At 37.9% G+C, this 15975-nt stretch overlaps 1 long non-coding RNA gene across 1 annotated transcript in view; it reads left to right on the forward strand.

Annotated features, from left to right (window-relative positions):
• The first annotated feature begins 6006 nt into the window (after positions 1-6006).
• LOC106724958 overlaps positions 6007-15975 on the forward strand; it is a 98277-nt gene continuing 88308 nt past the window's right edge. Inside the window, exons 1-2 of the long non-coding RNA XR_001360779.1 lie at positions 6007-6183; positions 6296-6369. This is a non-coding gene — a long non-coding RNA (uncharacterized LOC106724958). The remainder of the gene's footprint in view (positions 6184-6295; positions 6370-15975) is intronic.

Below are 15975 nucleotides of genomic sequence, written 5' to 3' on the forward strand. Positions count from 1 at the left end.
TAGGGAACCGTGGTTTCCAGAACACAGCATGAAAACCGTATCTATGGGAAATGGATATTCATTAAAGGTGAGAGGCATGGACAGATCTGCATTTTAGAATGGCAGCTCTGGTCATGAAATGGAGGATAGATTAAAGAGGGGACATATTAGCAGCCAAGAGATGGACTAGGAATTATTGGGAGAGAAAATGAAGGGTTAAACTTTGGAATATGAATTAGAAAATATACAATACTTGAGAAGTAAAATTGATTTAAAAAATTAGACAATTATTTGTGATCAGAATTAATGAATAAAAAGAGATCACTGATGGCTTCTGGCTTTGGAGACGAGCGTAAGTGATGGTGAAGCTGGTGAAGACAGACAGCATGCTGAAGACCCAGGCGCATGCTTACTTTGGTTCACAGTGAGGCAGATAACGAACTTGACTTTAAGCATGGCAAAGCCGAGGTAGTAAATGTCCAGTGGACAGTTAAATACAGACCTAGAACTCAAGAGAAAGATTGGGGCTGGCTTTGAATCCGGTAACCAAATTGATAAAGCGTGGGAGTGATGCTTTAGAATAATGTTTAACAATGATATTCTAGACTGGTTGTGGGATGAAGAAATATATAGAAAACTCTCCTCCTTTTTCCTTTTTCTCCACCATATTTATCATATACAGACTCTTCAGGATCATTACCTGAGAAATAATGCCATTTGTACCAAGAGAGTCCATTTTGAATAACATAAAGCCCAGAACCAGTCAGAATTGGGTTCCAATAACAGCTCTGAGTTTCACTGACCAGGTAGCCTTGTGATATTCAGTTAACCTCTCTAAATCCAAGTTTTGTATCTGTAAAATGACAATAATAATTCTTACTTCATAAGATAATCCTGAGAACTAAATTTGTGTAACGTACTTATTACAGTGCTTCAAACTAGCAAATGTGCATTCAGTAAATGGCTATTTTACCACAAGTGGGTTAGATTATAGACCAAACAGGCAATTTGTGGACTGATCTAAAAATGTACTATGCTTCTATAGGAAATGTCCATGTTCCAAGCAAATTGGCTTTGATACTATGGTCTTCATTACATAAACATTTAAGTTCTTACTTTAAAAATTCAATTTACTTTTTAAAGAAGTAGCTGATCTTTCCAATTGCCAATTCTTTTTATTTAGCTCTTCAGCCACCATCTTAATCTCATAACTAATATAAATTCCACCCTGAATTGAGAGTTCCTTAAAAGTAAGGACTATGTCTTATTGAATAATTATTTTAATGTTTAACAATGATATTCTAGACTGGTTGTGGGATGAAGAAATATATAGAAAACTCTCCTCCTTTTTCCTTTTTCTCCACCATATTTATCATATACAGACTCTTCAGGATCATTACCTGAGAAATAATGCCATTTGTACCAAGAGAGTCCATTTTGAATAACATAAAGCCCAGAACCAGTCAGAATTGGGTTCCAATAACAGCTCTGAGTTTCACTGACCAGGTAGCCTTGTGATATTCAGTTAACCTCTCTAAATCCAAGTTTTGTATCTGTAAAATGACAATAATAATTCTTACTTCATAAGATAATCCTGAGAACTAAATTTGTGTAACGTACTTATTACAGTGCTTCAAACTAGCAAATGTGCATTCAGTAAATGGCTATTTTACCACAAGTGGGTTAGATTATAGACCAAACAGGCAATTTGTGGACTGATCTAAAAATGTACTATGCTTCTATAGGAAATGTCCATGTTCCAAGCAAATTGGCTTTGATACTATGGTCTTCATTACATAAACATTTAAGTTCTTACTTTAAAAATTCAATTTACTTTTTAAAGAAGTAGCTGATCTTTCCAATTGCCAATTCTTTTTATTTAGCTCTTCAGCCACCATCTTAATCTCATAACTAATATAAATTCCACCCTGAATTGAGAGTTCCTTAAAAGTAAGGACTATGTCTTATTGAATAATTATTTATTGAGCATCTATCTGCCAAAAACTGGACATAAAAATATATGTACAATATAGTTCCTCCTCTCATGGGGCTTAAATTCTACCTGGAGAAAATGATATGCAAATATAACCCAAAATAATGTGTGTTATAATAAAGATGTGTACTAAGAACTATGAAACAATCTGGCTGGTGTGGCTAAGTGGTTGAGTGTTGACCTATGAACTGGGAGGTCATAGTCCAATTCCCAGTCAGTGCACATGCCCAGTTTTGGGGCTTGATTTCCATTGGGGGCATGCAGGAGGCAGTCAATCAATGATTTTCTCTCATCATTGATGTTTCTATCTCTCCCTTTCTCTTCCTCTCCGAAATGAATAAAAAATATATTTTTTTATAAAAGCTATGCAGCATAGTGGAAGAAGAAATTCATATCATCTGAATTGACAAGAAAATCTTAGTAAAGAGGGTGATGTTTAAGCTAGACCAAATGTGCATCAAAGTCAATGATGAATGAAAAAGACATTAGGGAATAGGAAGGTATACATGAGCTGCTACTACAGGCAAAGATTCATAAGTAGGCAAAGATTTATTTGGACTTTGAATACAGAAGATGATGATAAAAGGTGGAACAGCTTGGCATGCATCTAGGCATGTATGCAATAGTAAGATATCTTATTAATAAATAGTAAGCTGATTGATGGGAAATAAGATCAGAGAGTGCTACCCTAGAACTAGCTTCTGTAGATCCCTGGGAACTAAGCAAGAAGGTCCCTGAATTTGGAAGTTCCAAGGATTTTATGCAGTACGCAAAAAAAGAGGGATTATACATTCTGAAACTAAGGTACCCTATGTAACATGGTAAAAGCAGAGTTGGAGGAAGGTTTTTCCATCAGGGATGTCGTAGGTAAAGATGGCAGATTGGATCATCTTGAAAGCTACTTCAATAATGTGTGTGTGTGTGTGCATGTGAGTGAGTGTATGTGTGTGTGTGTGTGTGCATGTGTGTGTGTGAGAGAGACCTGTTGTAGTTGTAGGGCTGGTACATCTTTGGAGAGCAGCTATAAAGATATAAAAATGACATTTTGTGAATATCACCTAGGGCAGTGGTTCTCAACCTTCTGGCCCTTTAAATACAGTTCCTCATGTTGTCACCCAACCATAAAATTATTTTCATTGCTACTTCATAACTGTAATGTTGCTACTGTTATGAATCATAATGTAAATATCTGATATGCAGGATGGTCTTAGGCGACCCCTGTGAAAGGGTCGTTCAACTGCCAAAGGGGTCGTGACCCACAGGTTGAGAACCGCTGACCTAGGGTATCTAAACTAATAATAGACAAATATGTAAATTGACCGTACCTCCACAATGCCCCACAGCCGATCAGGAGGGAATATACAAATTAGCAGGACAAAGATGGCGGTGGCCACACAGAGCCAGAGGGAGGCTTGGGTTGCCCCTGGCAATGGAGGAAGCCAAGCTTCCCGCCCACCTGGGCCCGACGCAGAAGGAGGGCCCTGTGGGCGGCAGCCACGGAGCAGACCAGAGCGAGCGGGAGGCTTGGGTTGCCCCGTGAGATGGAGGAAGCTTGGGCAGTAGACCAGCCTGTTGTAGAGATGGTAGAAGTGGGGAAAAATGTTAAATGGTGGCCCCAAAATAAATGTTATTAAAGTATTTAACTTTTAATTATACAAATAGCACAATCATACATTCTCCTTATTTAAAAAAAATAAACATAACCAATAAAGCCAAAATTTACTCCAACCCTCTGGATCAGTGGTTCTCAACCTTCCTAATGCCTCGACCCTTTAATACAGTTCCTCATTTTGTGGTGACCCCCAACCATAAAATTATTTTCGTTGCTACTTCATAACTGTAATTTTGCTACTGTTATGAATCGTAATGTAAATATCTGATATGCAGGATGTATTTTCATTGTTACAAATTGAACATAATTAAAGCATAGTGATTAATCACAAAAACAATATGTAATTATATATGTGTTTTCCGATGGTCTTAGGTGACCCCCATGAAAGGGTCGTTCGACCTCCAAAGGGCATGACCCACAGGTTGAGAACCGCTGTTCTAGACAGTAAAACTATGATTCATTTTAACTTGTGATATTCAGTAGAACAAATTTTATGGATCTAAGAGATCAAGGGAAATAGTGAGAAATCATGTTTTCTGTCTATTGAGGTATATGTTTTCACTTTAAAAATGTGATCTTAAAAGGAGGGTGATGGGGAGGTGGGGGGAGGGGAATAAGAGAGCAAATTAGTTCAATCATTCATAGCAACATATTTACTTCACCAGAAAAAAAAAAAAAGACTGTAATTGCACAGGGATTAAAAATAAAATGTTTGAACGCCCTTCCTTAACTAGATTCCTGGCCTTCATGTGAGAATAAAATATACTTTTACAGTAGTTTTTGATTTGGGGCTAGGGTATCAAGCCCTTCAGCATATCCTAAAGGATGAATGTGACCCTCACATACTAGCACTTGCTTGAGCACTTTTAGAAAGAGCAGGGGAGTTTGTGCAGTAAGGGAGTTTAAAATGTTAAGGATGTTTTCAATGAGAAACAGCACCTACTCAGAATACGTTGGCAAATCCGTGTTCAGAATCTATGTTGTCACTCTAAGGTTCAGGAACAGTTAAGGGAGGAAAGAGAATCTCAAGGTCACTGGGAATAGTCCTTAGAGTATTCTTGCAGGGCTTATCTGTGCTCACATGCCTAATGTTTTTCCAAGTGCAGAGAATGGCCACTTGCTTGACATAGGCCCAGTGCCATCCTTTATTCAAGTTCTTTTATATTCCTCTTCTTAAAGAAGCTGTCAAGTTCTTTTTCTGCAGCTGACAGAAAAGGCCAAATCTGTGGTACAGGAAAGGAGGCGCAAAAAGAAACTTTTTTGTGTTGATGTTTTACTAAGTGAGCTAAGGAGAATTTTAGAATCATGTAATTTACTCTGGAGGCATTTACTGTACATAGCCATAGTGATGGTAATTTCTTTCATTGTTGAAGTGAAAAGATAACCATCAATCAGTTGTCAATTGGTCAATTGCAGAAGTGATGAAAAGAAACTGGTAGGAACAATCACTTCTGTGGCTACCTAGACCATTTGTAGGCTTAAGAAAACTATGGGAACTGGATTGTGTTTTAAAAAGGGATTGGACCAGATTTTCAAAAAGGTTAATAGGCATAACTTCCTTATAAAGAATGGCTTTGCAGTTATAAATAATTAGAAAATGCATTGTTTTAAACATAAAACAGTAAAAAGACATGGGATTAGTTAAAGAGTAAAAAAAAAAATTATTAAACTACATATCAGATAAGTAAGCCCAAAAGACCTTGAATTTCAGTAAGTTCTTAATGGAGGAAATATACATAGGTTACTATTAACCCAAGACATGTATTTGAAAACAAATTAATTAAAATTACTTGGTACTTATGAATTAGTCTTAATATTGGGCACTTTGAAACAAATAACTTGCCAAGTATTTGCCATAAGAAATTGAAAGTCCAAGTTAATTGTGAACACTGTTACTGAAACATCTAGAGATAATTTAATTTTTGAAACCTCTGGAAGCTCACATAAAGGTTAAGATAAGTTTGAAAATCATCAACTGGCATAAAAGGCAAATGGCACTTCAGGATTTAGTGTTATAAGCAACATTTCATTATAATGTATCCTATTTTCCTGAGAATAGCAATGTTATTGATTTATTCTGAGAGAGTTTCCCCCACACACAGTGATTTCTTTTTTTACTGTGGTAGGTAATAAAAAGGATTACAGGCCCCCAGAAGGATGAGATATCATCAGTTTGTAATCCAGCCCATGGTTTCCTAGATACCGTATTGTCTATTCTGTTCCGCTATGTGAAAAATGTTGAATATCAACAATGGGTTTCAGTGCTGTATTGTTGAGTTTTGTATGAACTAATCTAGCTTCACTAAGGAAAAAAAAGAAAGAAAGAAGAAAAAAAAAGAGAAAAAAACCCACAGCTTTGGACAAAAGTCTATAGCCTGTGCGTTTGAAACTCCCCTTGCACAAGGGCTGACTGTAGCTGGGGAAGACAGTTTACTCATTTGCTCTCTCCTTTCATGCAGTCAGCTGGCCCTCTTCTCAGGTGTAGATCACCTAACCTATTATCATTTCACCTGTTTTGATTCTCTGATGAGGAAAGTCCCAGGACTTATCAGCTGGGATAGGCCTCATTTACAAGACAGCTCTGTTCAGTGTGTGGAAGGTAAGCTCTTTGCACAACTTCTCTGCTGTAGTGTGCTGGCCTAGCTCTAGAACTTTGCAGCCTATCATTTATGTTTAACTTTCACTTTTTCTTCTCTCTTCTTCTTTTGGAGAAAGAAAAACCTGACAGGTTTCTCTGGAAAAGTGGCCTTCTGTGGAATGAATGAAATGTTCCCTTTCTATTCCAGTAAGTAATTGACTTGTAACTAAAAATTGAACTGGCTGCTGTGTCAACTGCAATGTGAGCTGCTGCTGGCACAGGTGTTGCTTACTCTTTAGCCTGGAAAGAAAGGGGGCTTAACCTGTGATTAAATTTCAAGTCAATTGACCTCAACATGATAGCACATAATTCTCACTTGCCTCCCAAATGGCCCGAGTTCTTATTTTGACCCTGATTCTGGCACCTGTGTGTTTAATGCTTGGTGTAGCTAGAGCTGCTCTTTTGGTTAGAAATAAAGTGGGTGTAGAACAGTTCTGAGTGAAAAACAAATGATAGTCAGCCAACTGCGTCTTTAATTCAGTGCTCAACGTGTTCCATTTCTTTAATGCATAAACTCTAAGTTCATGTAAATTACTTTTTAAACCTTTACTTTAAAAAGTATGGATTCATGGACAACCACTGTATTGCTAAAAATGCACAGTAAATCCAAATCAGTGAATTACAAATAAGCACTGGATGTGAGAATTATGATGCCAAGGGTTTTCAAATGCTTAACTTTGATTATGTAACTTATAAGCTTTCTAAGTATCTCTTGCAATTTTATGATGTTTTTTAGACCTGGGAGTAAAAAGGCAGCATTGTTTTTCCCAGTTCCTGTGAATAAAACTAAAGAATGTTTAACTTTTAACAGGATGGCACTATTTGAATTTTGGAGACAAACCTCTATCGACTTCCCAAAAGCAAAATAAAAAATCAGTGACATCTAAAATTACCATTTACCCTTGAAGCTATTCTCCATTCATTTTACATGAAATGTTGGTCTGTACGATGAGAGCAGCATGGACCGTTGTTTTTTAATTCTTCGCTTCCTTATTAACCTGAGAGTCAGAAGACAGTGCTGATGATGCTTGCTTAACCCTGCTTTTAGTGCCAGGCTGTGCCTAGCTCTCTGTGAAACCATTTCTGACCCTCTGCTTGCAGTAGTGAGCCTGAATTTTTCCCCTTCCTTGCCCATCACTGTCAGTCAATTATAGGATTGAACTGAACCAGAAAATCTGGTGCAGTCTGGTAATTAGTACAAAGGGTTTCCAGTCTAGTGTAAAGACGGAGATGCAAGAGCCCCAGCAGTCACAGAAATCGTTTTGATTGGCCACGGACATTGCCTTTTAGTGCTGCTCGGTGACTTCCTAAAGATATTGCCTCCTACCCTACAGGTCTTCTCCTTCAAGTACATTATGGACCTCTTTTTAAGTCGTGTGTGGTGTGTGTGTGTGTGTGTGTGTTTCTTTTTTTAGATCCAACTTCTCCCATTTTTAGTCTGTCATTTTTGCCTATCAAACAGACACATTTTGACTTGCCCAACAAAGAACCAAGTTATCAACACTCACAGAAACTGACATTTTTAATTCAGGCTTCATGATGTCTTTGAATTATGACAGTGAAGTACAAAGACATTTTAAGAGTTTTTTCATTATTTTTTTTAATCCAGCATTGGGATGTTTATCTTCCTTTAGTATTCATATTTCCTTTTCTACCTTTATTCTCAGTAATATGTAATTAGCATTATCAAAACCATCAGCTATTATCCTTTGTGACTTTTGACCTTTATTTTTTTTAAGATGTCTCAAGCTAGCATTCTCTAAAATAAGTAAAAACTCCATAAGAGATTTTAATGAAATATTTTAAAGGTATAGAAATAATGAAATAATTTAAAATGTGAATGTCTTTTAAATGTCATCATTACATGACAAGACAAGGAATGAATTATATGATAAACTATAGCAACAAAGTACATTTCAAAAAAATATTTTGTAAATCAAACTTGCATTTGATGGTAAGTGCAATTTTACAGGCGATTTTTCATAACACATTTTTAAGTACGACTTTGGAGTTCTTGGCTTATTTTCTCTGCTATTTTTGCATAAATATTTTTTTGCTGAAGTGATTGTAATATATTACTCATTTGGTCACACATTGGCTATAATGAAAGCACTTGGTAGTTTGTCACTATAACAAATGTCTGCCCCCATACGATAGATATATGTATATAAGTAGGGGCAAATTTAATTCTGACACCAGAAAGCAACAATGCCCAAAATAACAGAAGCAAAAGAAAGCACAAGGTTTTTCATTTTCAGGAATGCTGTCTTTAGAACAGTCCTCACCATGGTTTTAGGTGTGATGCATGAATGCTGTGAATCTTCTAAAGGACCCGTTACCCACATCTTATTGTAGCTTTAAATATCTGTTGTATCCTATGCACAATCTTAACAAAAGTAGTTGTGGTACCATGTCTGGTACAGATTTTTATGTCTGACTTTGCTATTACATTTCAAGAAGGTTAATATTGCTTCTGTAACCCTGTCATGAGTAATGCATTTTCCCAGAAAACATGTCATAATTTTAAAGGCTGTTCAACAAGCAGTGTTTCTGTTATAATGGTTTTGCATTTATTTCTCTGTTGTTTTTACCCATAATATAGTGAAAAACTTTGAAAAGAATACACATATTTATATAACTAACACTTTTTGGTTTTAACAAAACCTTGCCCATTAAAAACTAAGGGGGTCTTAGGAAATCCTATGGGAACTTCTCAGTCACCACATTTGTACTCAATTTAATTTGCCGTTAAGTTTATATCTCAAAATGCTTCCATAAAGTTACTAAGGGAAGAGTGCATTCTGATAATATTTTTCTTATCTTATTTTTTAATTTAAAATATATGCTGAAATTCAAAAGATTTTTGACACACGTAATCCGGCAGTGTTCTACGTTCTGTTAATCAATGGCTGGCTGCTGTGTGGATCTATATGAAATCACAGGGGTTCACAGACTCTCATATGGACAAGAATGTTCTTTTCTACCTCAGTCTTACTCCTAGTGTCAGGAGTAAGACTTGGGAAGAATCCTAATGATTACCTAGCCTTGTGATTTTCAAATTGTGTTCCCTTGAGCTCTTAGGTTCTTTGAAGACACTCAGGGCCGTGGGGGTGGGGAGACTAAGTGGCCTCTTACCTCCTTGAGATCAGAGCATCTCTGCTTTTATCTGCTTTGTCTGCTAGAGTTCTGTATAAGATGAAAATCCCATGCTGAAGGGGAAAATATTACAAACAGGCCATCTTATAACTGGGGAAAGCAGGATTTACTGAGTCAGTGACAATGTCACTTTTATAACCTAATCTTGTCTCCTAATCCCAAACCCACTCTGTGAGCTGTAATGAACTTTACCTACATAGCCATGGATCTTTTTGTGTAATCTTCCTAAGCCATATTATTAAAAACACACACAAATAGACCCATAGCCCTATGTTGAAAAGTCATTATACTAACTGAAGATACAGCATCTAGGTGGTAAATGCAATTGAATAACATGTTGACCAAAATCAAGCCCTTTATTTGGCCATACCATTAAGTTTGGGTACATTATCACAGCCCTTAGGTAAGATACGGATTCATCTATTACTTAGTAAAGTTACATTTGTGAGTAATTTAAAAAGTTTTCATTGTGATTAAAAATACATACCAAATTCCCCAACTTAACTATTTTAAGTGTAAAGTTCAGTAGTTAACTATATTCACATTGTTGTGCTTGGGGGTGTTTTTCACAGTTGAAAATATTAATTTGGACTTAAAACTAAAAGAAAGGCAATTAAAGAGAATACAGATTAATTAAGATACTACTTTTCTCAAAACATGTTTTCTGGAATACTATTCCTATAAGCTGTGCCATGTAAAAGAGTAAAATGGTCAAACAATTTTTGGAAATGTAACATGCTATGACCCTCTCTAGGAAATTCACAGTGAAAATTTGCAAATGAAAAACTATGAAAAATCATAATTGTAAAGACCTCTGTGAGCTTTGTGTACTATAGAGTATCCCAAACAAGTTTTCCATAGACTTTGCTTTTTATTTTGGTGGGGGGGGAGATGGGGTTAATCTGATTTCATTCTTTAGGGCTAATGTTTTGTTGAACACATTTTGGAAAATAATAGTAGAATTTTTGCAGTAAAAAAAAACAACAACCTGTAAGGTCATGTTTATGTTATTTGTGTTAACTAGTTCTGTATTTACTAATCTTTTATCCTCATCTTATGGATAGGATATCAATGGACATTCATTAATTCAATCACTCAACAAATATTTAGGCACAGTGCTAAATGCTGGGAATACAGTAATGAGTAAATCAATCAGGACCTCTGACTTCGTAGAGCTTATAATCCTAGTGATTTAAAAAGAAAAAAGAAATGGAGGGAGCACAAGCAATATTAGCTGTTGCTGGCCCTCATAGCTTATCAGGCTATGTTTGTTTTGTTTTCCCTAATTCTGAAATGAGGGGAGAGAGGAAAAGAGGGGGAGGGGGAGCAGAACACTAGTCCAGAAGTTTACAATCTGCTCTTTGAATAGAGATATCCCATATTTTCCTGAGATGCACTTATGCATCAGCAATTAGACCTATGATAAAATTCTCTAATGATCAAAAGATGGATTTTTATTGCTTAGGAAAAAGGTAGGAAGGGAAGGAAAAGAAGAAAAGAAAGCAAGGGAGGAAGTAAGGAAGGAGGAAGGAAGGAAGAAGGAGGAAATAAGGGAGGGAGGAAACAGAGAAGGAAAGAAAACAGCGTTCCCTGGTTTCTCCTCCTATTGTCACTCCTTAGCTACTGATGTTACTTCTCTTCTATGAAAGAAGATCCCCTTCACGTCTCAGCTGAAGACCTTGTTTGGTCAACAGTCAGCATGTCATCATTGTCTTTCTAATAGTTCAAAGTGTGTCTCCCAATCAGATTCAACTCTTGGTGGAAACCATGGGTCCTACCTCTGTCAGGAAATCTCTCTAGCTATCCAACTTTCTCTCCCAGGTTCTGACTTTGTCTCCGGTGTTTACCTATGCCGCCATCTTGGTCTCTCCATCATTGTCTTTCTAATAGTTCAAAGTGTGTCTCCCAATCAGATTCAACTCTTGGTGGAAACCAGGGGTCCCACCTCTGTCAGGAAATCTCTCTAGCTATCCAACTTTCTCTCCCAGGTTCTGACTTTTATGCTGGGGAATCTGTTTCTTCATGTGAGCAGGTGTCTCCTAAGCAATGGAAAAGACAGTCCCATGGGCACAGTTAGTGCATGGTTCTCCAGAACTGTCCCATCCCTACAATCCCTACACAAAAATATTAGAAAATATTTCAAGAAGAGCCTTCTTTTCTTATTGGACAATCCCCTTATTTCTCATTTTAAGTGATGGAACTGAGTGACTTGAGGGGTAACTCCTAGATATACCACTTGAAAATAGATGTTGTGGGTTACTGACCTTTGGTAACAAATTTGGGAAGAAGGGAAGGTTGTAAAATTTTAAAAAAGAAGAAGAAGGAAGAACTTAGGCCAGCTACAGCGTCTTAACTAACTGTCATCGGTATGTCACAGGTGATTCTGTAAATCAAGCCTGAGCTCAATCCTCTGGGACAGTGCAACTTCGGTTTGCTGCTTCCCTCTTGCTCCTCCACCGTTTCATTTGATGTGAATAATGTGAGATGGGATCATTGTGGGAAGGGACTTAGAAAAAAATTTAGGATTTTCAAGTTAAAATTAAAATTTAGTTTGTTTTCTTCTTGTTGTTAGCTGGGAATCAGTTTTCTAATTCCTTCTCCTCTCTGTCATTTGCCTATTGATAATGTGCTAAGCCATGCGGTACTTGTCCCTTTTTATTCCTTCTAATTAACTTTTTCAATCAATTATGATTACTTGTATGGATTTCTGTTCTCTCTTCTCATCAAATTTGTTTGGCTTATTTTTTATTTACACGCCACTACCCACCGCTGTGAATGAACAATAACAAAAAATCTGCACTCTTCCCTTCCACCTCTTGAACTGGAGAAACAGTTAGCTAATAAGAGGCTAAATGAGCCTCAGAGTATAGAGAAGCTGGAATCCTTAAATTATTTAAATTGAAAAATGGCTGGTTTTACAATCAGAAAAACTCAAGTGGACCATAAGCCCTACTTGATTGTCCCCCCTTATCTGGATGATCTTGTAATGACAGCTGGAGTTATCTGCCATCAGCATCACTGTCCACAAAAGCTTCTCTGCTTTCCGCTCAACTCCTTTGCAGCCCTGGGGAGCTGGAGCTATTTCAGGGGAGAGGGCCCTACAGGATTGGAAACTTTATTAAAATGCAAAGCTGTCTCTGGTGACATAAAAGCTCAGTAAAAAGTGATGGATCTAAGACCACAGAGCCAGAAATTATCTGCAGAATGAAAACCTGAGATTTTATATACTGCCACAATAGGCAAGGGTCAGTGTAAAGTAAAGAGCCATGTGCAATAAACAGCAGTGTAAATTAAAAGCAAGAGATGGAGGGGAAGGGAAATAGGTTGTTCAGCATGGATAGTGCAACAAATGCCATGTATCAGACTGGCCCTTGCAGAATTCTGTCTCGGGAAGCAGCCCTGTGGAATTTAGTGTGGGATGTCAGGGTAGTTGTCTGCTTTGACAGATTAGGAAAGTACCCCTAAAACATTCCTGATTTTCTTTTGGTAAGCAACCCTTTCTTGAGCTATCCTACATGAATTTTCTGGAACCCTTTGTTACTAACAGAATTAGTAGTAATAAGGTAGTAATGGGAATCCATCACACTTTGACTTGAAGTCTGAAGGTGGTTCTTCCTTTCACTTGCCGTATCACCATGCAGCATCAAATCATCAAAATAGATGTAAGTGCATTTGCCCAATTTGATACATTGTACTATAAAATACCAAAATAAGATCTTAAATTTATATGACACTGTCCATTCAACTCAAAGGACTCCACGTATATTACTCCCTAATAAGTTGAGATGTTGAAACAAAAACCAAGGCACTAAAGCATAAAACAATTAACTAAGTTGTTATAAACAAGGAAAAATTAAAAACAAGGTCCAGATGATTTCAACTTGAGTATACTAAGTTCTTCATAAATCCCTCTTTATTTTGCATTCAAAATGCTTTACTGCCCTGGCTGGTGTGGCTCAGTTGGTTGGGTGTTGTCCTGTGTACCAAAAGGTTGCCAGTTCAATTCCTGCCAGGATACGTGCCTAGGTTGCAGGCTTGATCCCCAATATGGGGCATACAGGAGGCAGGCACCCAATCAATGTTTTGCTCTCACATGGATGTTTCTCTCTCTCTCTCTCTCTCTCTCTCTCTCTCTCTCTCTCTCTCTCTTTCTCCCTCTCTCTCTTTCTCTCTCTCTCTCTCTCCCCCCTTCCTCTCTCACTAAAAATCAATTAAAATATTTTTAAATGCCTTACTATTTAAAAAATGACTCTAGCCCTGGCTGGTTTGGCTCAGTGGATGGAGCGTCAGCCTGCAGACTGGGGGGTCCCAGGTTCGATTCCGGTCAAGGGCATGTACCTTGGTTGCGGGCACATCCCCAGTGGGAGGTGTGCAGGAGGCAGCTGATCGATGGTTCTCTCTCATCGATGTTTCTGACTCTCTATCCCTCTCCCTTCCTCTCTGTAAAAAATCAATAAAATATATATTTTTTAAAATGACTCTAAGCACAGTACTCATAAAAACCAAAGTAGTGTGCTCCTTTCTGTACTTCACTGCTTTGAAAAAATTTATTAGCAGTATCATGACTACCATGGCAACTATCAACAATCATTTATTGAGTGTTTACCGTCTCCCCAGCCTGTCCCCCTTCTCCAAGCCTTGTCTTCAAGCCTCATTTTCTCTTCTCAGTAACCTTGAAAAGAAAAAAAAGTCATAATTTCCCTTTTGGTGCAACTAGTAAGTTCAGTTAACAGACGAAAAAGCTAAATGAAGTACCCCATTCCTTCATTTTTAGCAGAAGACACTAAAATTACTAGTCAGATCAAAATTACTCCAAATATCAGGAGAACCCCCCCCAAAAAAATATGTAATACTTTTGTTATTGTTTTCTAAAAATATTGTGTTTATTTTGACATGTTTACAAACTGATTTTTTTGTGATGAGCAGAGATTGGCAGAATTACTTAAGACTTTGTTTTCTATTTTTAGTTCAGAGATGGCTTAAGGTATAATCATATAAATAAGGTTCCTTATCCAATGGAAGAAAACAAGGTCCTCTCTGTCCCCCAAAAAGAAACTGGGCACCAGAACACAGAGAGGCGCCTTTGTCCAGCTCTGCCCCCCACCCCCATTAGTATGCACTGCTGCACACTCGAGGCCCACGGAGCCACTTCTTTGACTTGGGAGGTTGGTTTTTACAAAACCCCAACCTTTGTTCCACAGGGACACTCATGTCAAATGACAGCCCCCCATCGTAATTGTAACTCCACCATGTTCTCCCATTCAAGACAGCACATCCAAGTGCAAGTGGAGTGAAAATCATGCTATTACGGGGATAACCTTGAATTTGCTGGAATTAATTCTTATGTGTTGACTACAATCCCCAGAACTTTATTATTATTTCACATTTCTTGTAATCCCAGCTGATCATGACACACCAAGAGTCTCATGACGTTGGGGTTGAAAAATATGCTTTTGGCAAAACTGGCAGCTAAACTGAGAGACTGGTAAATGATAAGAGATCCTTAGATCCCTGGTGCTCACCGGAGACCGGAGAGAATGCTCTGAACCAACACTCAGGAATCTTTCAGCAAATGATAGGACCCCGTCATACCGCTCTGCTCCCTCAGCCTGGTGCTCCTCACTCCAGGTCGATGCCACAGCTGCAAATGTATGGGAGAGGGCTGGACAGAGTGTGTTTACATTAAACAAGGATTTAAATAAGCTTCAGACACCACACTAACAGCATGAAATTAATTTTATGCACCGTGACTAAATTTCTGTCTTTTTGTTAAATGTATTATTGTCTTGAGTTAACTTGTACTTTACATTGAAAACAAAATTATTTTTACATTTTCAGTGTTCAGAATGCAATTTTGATTCTCTGGAGAGCTTTGGAAAAGGCCCACCCTGAGACTATACCCCAGGCAAGTTAACTCAGAATCTCTGCGAAGGGGACCCAGGTACTAGTAATTTTTAAAGCTCCACGGGTAATTCCAATGTGTAAGTGAGGCTAAGAACCATTGGCCTCAAGGAAGGAAAAGCAGAGGAAAGGGAAATCAGTCTAGGGAGACATTAAGAAATTGTGGTCATAAAGTTATAATTGGTGTTATTTAGATTTGTCAACCTGCTATCCTGAGAGCTGCCGGTGACACTGGATATGAACCTAAGACGTTCCCAGACATCGTCTCTCCCTGCTTCTATCCATGCATATGTTTGCAGAGCCTTGTGTCCCTGTGAGCCAAGGGCAAAGAGGCAGTGGTAACCTCTCCATGGCAGCAGAATTCTCTCAAAATTGATTCAGTAAAACCTTTCTCTACTTCTCTGTCCTTAGAGGCAGGTAGAAGTAAAGAATCCTAGGCCTACCACAAACTTCCTCAGAAAAGATAGATTCAGACCAGAGTTTTAAAAATAATACAGATCACCTGGCCAGCGTGGCTCAGTGGTTGACCGTCAACCTATGAACCAGGAGGTCACAGTTCGATTCCCAGTCAGGACACATGGCCAGGTTGTGGGCTCAATCCTCAGTGCGGGCATGCAGGAGGCAGCCAATCAGTGATTCTCTCTCATCATTGATGTTTCTCTCTCTCTCTCTCTCTCTCTCTCTCTCTCTCTCTCT

Source organism: Myotis brandtii, unplaced genomic scaffold, assembly GCF_000412655.1.
Source record: "Myotis brandtii unplaced genomic scaffold, ASM41265v1 scaffold127, whole genome shotgun sequence".
Lineage (NCBI taxonomy): Eukaryota > Metazoa > Chordata > Mammalia > Chiroptera > Vespertilionidae > Myotis > Myotis brandtii.